The sequence below is a fragment of the Bison bison genome, unplaced genomic scaffold (genome assembly GCF_000754665.1).
Source record: "Bison bison bison isolate TAMUID 2011002044 unplaced genomic scaffold, Bison_UMD1.0 scf7180017864304, whole genome shotgun sequence".
In the NCBI taxonomy this organism is placed as follows: domain Eukaryota; kingdom Metazoa; phylum Chordata; class Mammalia; order Artiodactyla; family Bovidae; genus Bison; species Bison bison.
In genome coordinates this window covers 5,178,820-5,188,227 of record NW_011494876.1, presented here as the reverse complement: position 1 = coordinate 5,188,227, position 9,408 = coordinate 5,178,820, and positions in this window count along the sequence as shown.

Below are 9,408 nucleotides of genomic sequence, written 5' to 3'. Positions count from 1 at the left end.
TCCAAAGAACACCCACGACTGATCTCCTTTAGAATGGACTGGTTGGATCTCCTTGCAGTCCAGGGGACTCTCAAGAGTCTTCTCCAACACCACAGTTCAAAAGCATCAATTCTTTGGCGCTCAGCCTTCTTCACAGTCCAACTCTCACATCCATACATGACCACAGGAAAAACCAAGCCTTGAGTAGACGGACCTTTGTTGGCCAAGTAATGTCTCTGCTTTTCAATATGCTATCTAGGTTGGTCATAACTTTCCTTCCAAGGAGTAAGCGTCTTTTAATTTCATGGCTGCAGTCACTATCTGCAGTGATTTTGGATCCCCCAAAAAATAAAGTCTGACACTGTTTCCACTGTTTCCCCATCTATTTCCCATGAACTGGTGGGACCGGATGCCATGATCTTCGTTTTCTGAATGTTGAGCTTTAAGCCAACTTTTTCACTCTCCACTTTCACTTTCATCAAAAGGCTTTTGAGTTCCTCTTCACTTTCTGCCATAAGGGCGGTGTCATCTGCATATCTGAGATTATTGATATTTCTCCCGGCAATCTTGATTCCATCCTGTGTTTTTTCCAGTCCAGCGTTTCTCATGATGTACTCTGCATATAAGTTAAATAAGCAGGGTGACAATATACAGCCTTGACATACTCCTTTTCCTATTTGGAACCAGTCTGTTGTTCCATGTCCAGTTGCCCCTTATTATTGCTGTCTCTCTTTCTGATAGCAGTAGGCACGTGACCTGGCTTAGCCAGTCAGCATATTCCATCTTTTGGCTGAAGGGTGGCTTGGTCCAAAATTCCAGGAAGACAATGGACTCAAGTTGGTCAAATGCTAGTCACTTCCATCAAAGGGAAGGCCAAGCTTAGAATAAATCCAGCCTAGAATAAGAGAGACAAAAGTTGGAGAGTTCAGTTCAGTTCAGTCACTCAGGCATGTCCGACTAATTTGCGACCCCATGAACCACAGCACACCAGGCCTCCCTGTCCATCACCAACTCCCGAAGTCCACCCAAACCCATGTCTGTTGAGTCAGTGAGCGACTTTCACTTTCTTTTCTTTGCTTGCATGGGAAATGAACACAAATGTATGGTAGTTTGAACATTCTTTGGCATTGCCCTTCTTTGGGACTGGAATGAAAACTACTCTTTTCAGTCCTCTGGCCACTGCTGAGTTTTCCAAATTTGCTGACATATTGAGTGCAGCCTTTTAGGATTTTAAATAGCTCACCTGGAATTCCATCATCTCCACTAGCTTTTTCATAGTAATGCTTCCCAAGGCTCACTTGACTTCATACTCCAGGATGTCAGACTCTAGGTGAGTGACCACACCATCGTGGTTATCATGGTCATTACCACCTTTTTTGTATAATTCTTCTGTGTATTCTAACATCTCCTCTTAATATCTTCTGCTTCTGTTAGGTCCTTACCATTTCTGTTCTTTATTTGGCCCATCTCTGCATGAAATTTTCCCTTGATATCTCTCATTTTCTTGAAGAGTCCTCTAGTCTTTCCCATTCTGTTGTTTTCATCTACTTCTTTGCATCGTTCATTTAAGGCCTTCTTATCTCTCCTTGCTGTTCTCTGAAACTCTTCATTCAGTTGGGTATATCTTTCCCTTTCTCCCTTGTTTTCCCTTCTCTTCTTTTCTCACATATTTGTAAAGCCTCCTCGGACAACACTTTGCCTTCCTGCATTTCTTTTTCTTGCAGACGGTTTTGGTCACCACCTCCTATACAAGGTTACGAACCTCTGTCCATTGTTCTTCAGGCACTTTTCTGCCAGATCTAATCCTTTGAACCTGTTCATCACCTCCACTGTATAATCATAAGGAATTTGATTTAGATCATACCTGAATGGCCTAGTGGTTTTCCCAAGTTTCTTCAAGTCTGAACTTTGCAATTAGGAGCTAATGATCTGAGTAATAGTCATCTTCAGGTCCTGTTTTTGCTAACTGTATAGAGCTTCTCCATCTTCGGCTGCAAAGAATATAATCAATCTGATTTCGGTATTGATCATTTGGAATAGCAACCCACTCCAGTACCTTTGCCCGGAAAATCCCATGGACGGAGGAGCCTGGTAGGCTACAGTCCATGGGGTCGGAAAGAGTTGGACACGACTGAGAGATTTCACTTTTTCACTATGTGTAGAGTCATCTCTTGTATTATTGGAAGAGCAATTTGCTATGACCAGTGTGTTCTCTTGACAAAACTCTGTTAACTTTTGCCCTGCTTCATTTTGTACTCCAAGGCCAAATTTGTCTGTGGCTCCAGGTATCACTTGACTTTGTACTTTTGCATTCCAGTCCCTACCAGCAACAGATGAGAGTTTCATGTGCCAGGCATCCTACACACTACTAGGTATTGTCAATCTTTTTTTAAGTCATTTTAATAGGTGTACAGTGATACCTTCAGTTCAGTTCAGTCGTTCAGTCATGTCTGACTCTTTGTGACCCCATGAACCGCAGCACGCCAGGCCTCCCTGTCCATCACCAACTCCCGGAGTTCACTCAGACTCACGTCCATCGAGTCGGTGATGCCATCTAGCCATCTCATCCTCTGTCTCCCCTTCTCCTCCTGCCCCCCATCCCTCCCAGCATCACAGTCTTCTCCAATGAGTCAATTCTTCGCATGTGGTGGCCAAAGTATTGGAGTTTCAGCTTTAGCATCATTCCTTCCAAAGAACACCCACGACTGATCTCCTTTAGAATGGACTGGTTGGATCTCATTGCAGTCCAAGGGACTCTCAGGAGTCTTCTCCAACACCACAGTTCAAAAGCATCAATTCTTCAGCACTCAGCCTTCTTCACAGTCCAACTCTCACATCCATACATGACCACTGGAAAAACCATAGCCTTGACTAGACGGACCTTTGTTGGCAAAGTAATGTCTCTGCTTTTCAGTATGCTATCTAGGTTGGTCATAACTTTCCTTCCAAGGAGTAAGTGTCTTTTAATTTCATGGCTGCAGTCACCATCTGCAGTGATTTTGGAGCCCAGAAAAATAAAGTCTGACACTGTTTCCTCTGCTTCCCCATCTATTTCCCATGAAGTGATGGGACTAGATGCCATGATCTTAGTTTTCCAAATGTTGAGCTTTAAGCCAACTTTTTCACTCTCCTCTTTCACTTTCATCAAGAGGCTCTTTAGTTATTATAACTTAATTTTCATTTTCATAATGGATTATAATGTTGAACAACTTTTCACATGTTTACTTGTCATCTATATATCCTCTTTGGTGAAATGTCTGTTCATTTGTTTTGCACATTTCTGCTTGTTTCCTTGTTGAGTTTTGAGAATTCTTTAAAAATTCTAGATACAAGTGTTTTGTTGGATATGTAATTTGTAAATATTTTCTCAGAATCTTTAGCTTGACTTTTCATTCTCTTAACAGTATCTTTCTTATCTTGATGACAAGTTTTTTATTTTGATAAAGTCTTGGTAACCATTTTTTCCTTTTTATGGACTTTTGGTGTTTTGGTGTCTTATTGAAGAACTCTTTGTCTAACTCAAGATGGAAAAGATTCTGACCTCTGAATTTTTTATTATGTTTTACCTATAGATTTATACCCCATTTATTATTTTATTTTTTAATTCAAGTTTAGTTGATTTACAGTGTTGTGTTAATCACTTCTGTAATCAGCAAAGTGATTCAGTTACACATGGATACACCTTCTTTTCTTTTTTAATATGCTTTTCCATTACAGTTTTTCATAGAATATTAAATATAGTTCTCTGTGCTAGGCATAGGACCTTGTTGTTTATCTATCCTATATTAAAAGCATACATCTACTAACCCCAGTCTTCCACTCCAGCCCTCCCCTGATTTCCGCCCCCACGACAACCACCATTCTGTATTTATAAACCATTTTGAGTTAATTTTTGGTTAAGGTGTGGGGTTTAGACTGAGGACTTTTTTTTTTTTTTTGCATATGGTTGTCCAATAGTTTCATTCCATTTGTTGAAAAAATTGTCTTTACTACTGACATTATATTAAATAGTCTTTGCATTTCTGTGAAAATCAATTTGCCATGCTGATGTAAGTCTATTTCTGGGATCTCTATTCTATATATTTTACTCTTCTATGTGTATATACCTCCACTGATATCATATTGCCTTGATTAGTGTAGTTTTATAGTACATCTTACAATCAAGCAATGTGTGAACTTCCAAGTTTATTCTTCCTTTTCATAGTTAGTTGCTTATTCTATTTCATTTTTTCCCCATACATTTAGAGCCACCTTGTCTGTATTTACAAAAAGTCCTGCTTGGATTTTGATTGGAGATGCATTAAATTAGTAGTTTGGGATTAAAATATACACACTACTATATATAAAACAGCTAACCAACAAGGACCTATTGTATAGCACAGGGAGCTATACTCAGTGTCTTGAAGTAACCTATAATGGAAGAGAATGTAAAAAAAAGAATACATGTATTTTTTACATATATGTATAACTGAATCACTTTGCTGTACACTTGAAACTATCACAGTATTATAAATCAATTATAATTCAATAAAATGTTTTTAAAAATAAAAAATATTAAAGAAATGCATTAAATTTATAGATTTGTTGAAAATTTACATCTTAACTGTAATGACTGTTCCAATCGATGAACGTGATATGTCTCTCATTTATTCAGCTCTGCTTTGGTGTCTTCCATTGTCGATTAGTTTTCAGCATACTATCTTGCACATTTCATTAGATTTATACCGAGGTATTTCATTTTCTTAGATGTATTGTAAATAAGTTTTTGAATATCAGTTTTCAGTTATTCACTGCTTATGTGAAAACATAAAAGTTAATTTTGTAGGTTGACCTTGTCCTTTATAAATTGATTTATTAGCACCAGAAACTTTTTTTGTAGATTCCTTGGGCTTCCCAGGTGGTGCTGGTGGTAAAGAACCCACTTGCCAATGCAGGAGACATAAAAGACTCAGGTTCGATCCCTGGGTTGGGAAGATGCCCTGGAGGAGGGTGTGGAAACCCACCCCAATACTCTTGCCTGGAGAATCCTGTGGATAGAAGAGCCTGGCAGGCTCAGTCCTTAGGTTCTCAAAAAGCCAGATACGACTGAAGCAAATTAGCATGCACAGGGGACCCCTATATAGACAAACATGTCATCATCAAAATAGGGGAAGTTTTATGTCTTGCTTTCTAATACGTATGCCTTTTTTGCACTGTCTAAGGTGTCTCGGATAATGGTGAATAAGAGTGATGAGAGTGGATATCCTTGCCTTGTTGTGTGCCTTGAGGGCAAAGAATTTAGTCTCTTACAATTTACTCACACAAAATATGACTTTAGTTGTTGATTTTTTGGTAGATGCTCTTTATCAGATTAAAGAGTTTTCCTTTTTTCCTAGTTTTCTAAGAGTTTTTTTTTTTTAATCATGAATGGCTGTTGAATTTTGTCGAATCCTATTTCTGCTTTAATTAATATCACCATGTAGTCTTCTTTAGTCTGTTAATAAGATGAAATATAATGACTGATTTTTCAAATATTGAATCAGTCTTGTATTCCTGGGATAAATTATACTTAAAAATGGTATATTATTCTTATTATACATTGCTGGACTCAATTTTTGAGTAAAGTCCCATTTTTTTGTTTAAGCCAATTTGAGTTGGGTTTCTGTAACTTGAGTCCTGACTAGTATTTATAGATTCAAACAAGTACTGTGACAATTCCTAAGAAAGTACAATAATTTCTGAATGTTGTGAATAGGAAAGCTTACACAAAAGAGTAAAGTTCTCTCCTATTTCACAAGCAGTGAAGATAGAAATTATACAGTAAAATTAAATCACTGTGTAAGTTTCTATAGTTGTTTTAGTAAATATTCCTAGATTTACATCACAATAGTAAATTGTTACTAAAGTTTAGAAATAACTTTATTTTTGAGATTGTACATGTAGTATACACAAGTTTTAAGAAATTTAAACAACAAAATGTAAAAAATAGTATATATAAATTACCTGCAATATTATTCATTATATTATCACATAACCATATTAATAAAATTTTATATGTACTGTCTATAGTGGTATTTGTCAAACATTGCTGCAAATTAGAATCACCTAGGAAGTTTTGAAAATATTGACATCTGTGATCTACCTGTACGGATCAGGGTTGTGACCTCTGACTCAAGATTTTTGAAAACTCTTTCAGTGACTCTAATATGCAGCCAAGTTTGGCAAACACTGCTTTAAAACTTAGATCTTATGTGTAGCCAGTAACATATGCATGTGCTTGTTACTGTCTAAAAATTGAATCAGATATTCTTTAATGTTTGCAACTTATTTTTTAAAAATTAAGCATTATTTTCAGATAAGTGTATACTGATACATAGTTATAACAAATAACAGAATTCCTCAAAGTATAAAACATAGTTTTACAGTATGACCCAACAATTCCATTCATTAATATATACCCAAGGGAATGAAAATATATGTCCACACAAAAATCTGTGTACAAATACTCATGATAGCATTATTCATAATAGCTGAAAAGTAGAAATGACCCAAGTAGTCATCAACTGATGAATGGATAATCAACTGATGAATGGATAAAATATGGTATATCAAGAGAATGAAATAATATTTGGCCATAAAGAGAAATGAAGTACTGATATATGCTACAAGGCAGATGACCCTTAAAAACTTTATGCTAAGTGAGAGAGGCCACACACAAAAGTCACCTAGTATGTGGTTCCATTTCTGTGAAATGACCACAGCAGACAAATCCACAAGACAGAAAGCCCGTTGGGGCTTGCAAGAAGCTAGAAGATAAGGTGATGGGGGATAGGGAATAAGTGCTTAATAGGTACAGGGTTTCTTCTGAGGTTGATGAAAATCTTCTGGAATTAAATAGGAGTGATGGTCGAACAAGCTCATGAGTACATTAAAAGCCACTGAAGGTGACTTGCTCATTTTTGAATTTAAAAATTTATGATATGTGAATTATATCTCAATAAAGCTGTTGTTAAAAAGTAAAACAGAAAAATAATAATGTGAGGTCTCAGATACCCTTTACCCAGTTTCTCCCAATGGTAACATCTACTGAAACTATAATAATATAATATTAGAACCAGGATACTGATGGTGATACAGTCAAGATACAGAAAAATTCCATTTGCTATCTGTATATTCTCTTGGGTGAAATGTCTCTTCATTGCTTTTGTTCATTTTCTAATTGGTTTAGTTGTTTTTACTCTGGAGTTTTGAAACGTCTTTAAATATTTTAGATACTAGAGCTCTGTTGGATATATGGTGTGTAAATATTTTCTCTCACTCTGTACCTTATCTTCTCAATCTCGTCTTATGAGTTTTCAGAGAGTAAAAGTTTTAAATTTTTGATGAGGTCAAATTTAATCAGTGTCTTTTTTTTTTTTTGGATTTGGCTGTTGGTGTTGTTTCTAACAACTCTTTCCTTAGCCCTGAACTCTGAAGGTTTTCTCATTTTTCCTCTAAAATTTTATACTTTTATATTTCACAGTTAAATCTATGATCCATTTTAATTACTTTTTATGCAAATCGTAAAGTTTAAGCATAGGTTTATTCTTTTTATAGATATATATAATTTTTTAATGGAGGTATAGTTGATTTACAATGTTGTGAATCAACTGCAGTATAGCAAAGTGATTCAGTTATACAATAACTACATTCTTTTTCAAAATAATTTTCCATTATGTTTATCACAGGATGTTGAATACAGTTCCCTGCGCTGTACAGTAGGATGTTGCTGTTTACCCATTCTATATAGTTAGGTTTTATCTACTAACCCCAAACCCCCACTCCACCCCTCCCTACCTCCTCCTTGGTAAACACAAGTCCATTCTCTGTGTCTGTAAGTCTGTTTCTTTGTTACTAGGTAAGTTCATTTGCATCCTACTTTAGTTATATATATATAATTAAATTAAATTTATTGACTTTAAATTTAATATAATATATATATGTATACATATGATTAAACTGTGGATACACAACTGCTCCAGCCTTTTGTTGAAAAGACTGTCCTTCTTCCATTGAATCACTTCTGCACATTTGTTAAATATATCCTGGTCCAATCCAGTAGAACTTTCTGCAATGCTGGAAATGTTCTACATCTGTACTCTACAATACAGTACATTCTATACGTGTCTGCTAAGTCAATTTGAGTGAAAGAATGGTTCAAGTCTAATATTTCATTGTTGATTTTCTGTGCGGATGATCTGTGCATTGGTGACAGGGGCAAATTGAAGTTTCCTACTATTATTGTACTGTGTGTTTCTCCTTTGAAATCTGTTAATATTTGCTCAACATATTTAGGTATGCTGATATTGGATGTGTATATATTTATGATGGTTATCTCTCTTAATAAGTTGACCCCTTTGTAACTATATAATGCTCCTCTTTGTCTCTAATTACCATTTTTTGGCTTAAAGTCTATGTTGTCTCAGTATAGGTACCTCTGCTTTCTTTTGATTTCCACTTGCATAAAATATCTTTTTCCATTCACTTACTTTGAGCCTATGTGTTTCCTTAAAGCTGCAGTGAGTCTTCTGTAGGCAGTACATAGACAGGTCTGCTTTTTTTTTTTGTTTTTAATACATTAATCCAGTCTTTAGATTGGAGAATTCAGTTCATTTACATTTACAGCAATTACTGATAAGTAAGGGTTTCCCTCATAGCTCAGCTGGTAAAGAATCTGCCTGAAATGCAGGAAACCCAGGTTCAATTCCTGGGTCAAGATTCCCTGGAGAAGGAAATGGCAACCCACTCCAGTATTCTTGCCTAGAGAACCCCATGGACAGAGGAGCCTGGCAGGCTACAGTCCATGGGGGCCCAAGAGTCGGACACGACTTAGTGACTAAACCACCATCACGAAGGAGTTACTGCTTCCTGGGATGATCAGCAGGTAAAGAATTGGCCTGCAACACAGGAGACACAGGAGATGTAGGATTGATCCCTGGGTTGGGAGGATCCTCTGGAGTAGGGCATGGCAACCCACTCCAGTATTCTTGCCTGGGAAATCCCTTGGACAGAGAAGCCTGGTGGGCTATGTTCATGGGGTCACAACGAGAAACGACTGAAGCAACTGAGCACAGCACCCAAGGACTTACTGGTGCCATATTATTGTTTTCTGGCTGTTTTGTAGTTTTTCCTTTCTACCTCTGTTGCCGCCTTTCTTGTGATTTGATGATTTGGGGGTATTAGTATCCCAAGCGTATCAGCCCTGGGATTTCTTTGGAAGGAATGATGCTAAAGCTGAAACTCCAGTACTTTGGCCACCTCATGCGAAGAGTTGTCTCATTGGAAAAGACCCTGATGCTGGGAGGGATTGGGGGCAAGAGGAGAAGGGGACGACAGAGGATGAGATGGCTGGATGGCATCACCGACTCGATGGACGTGAGTCTCAGTGAACTCCAGGAGATGGTGATGGAC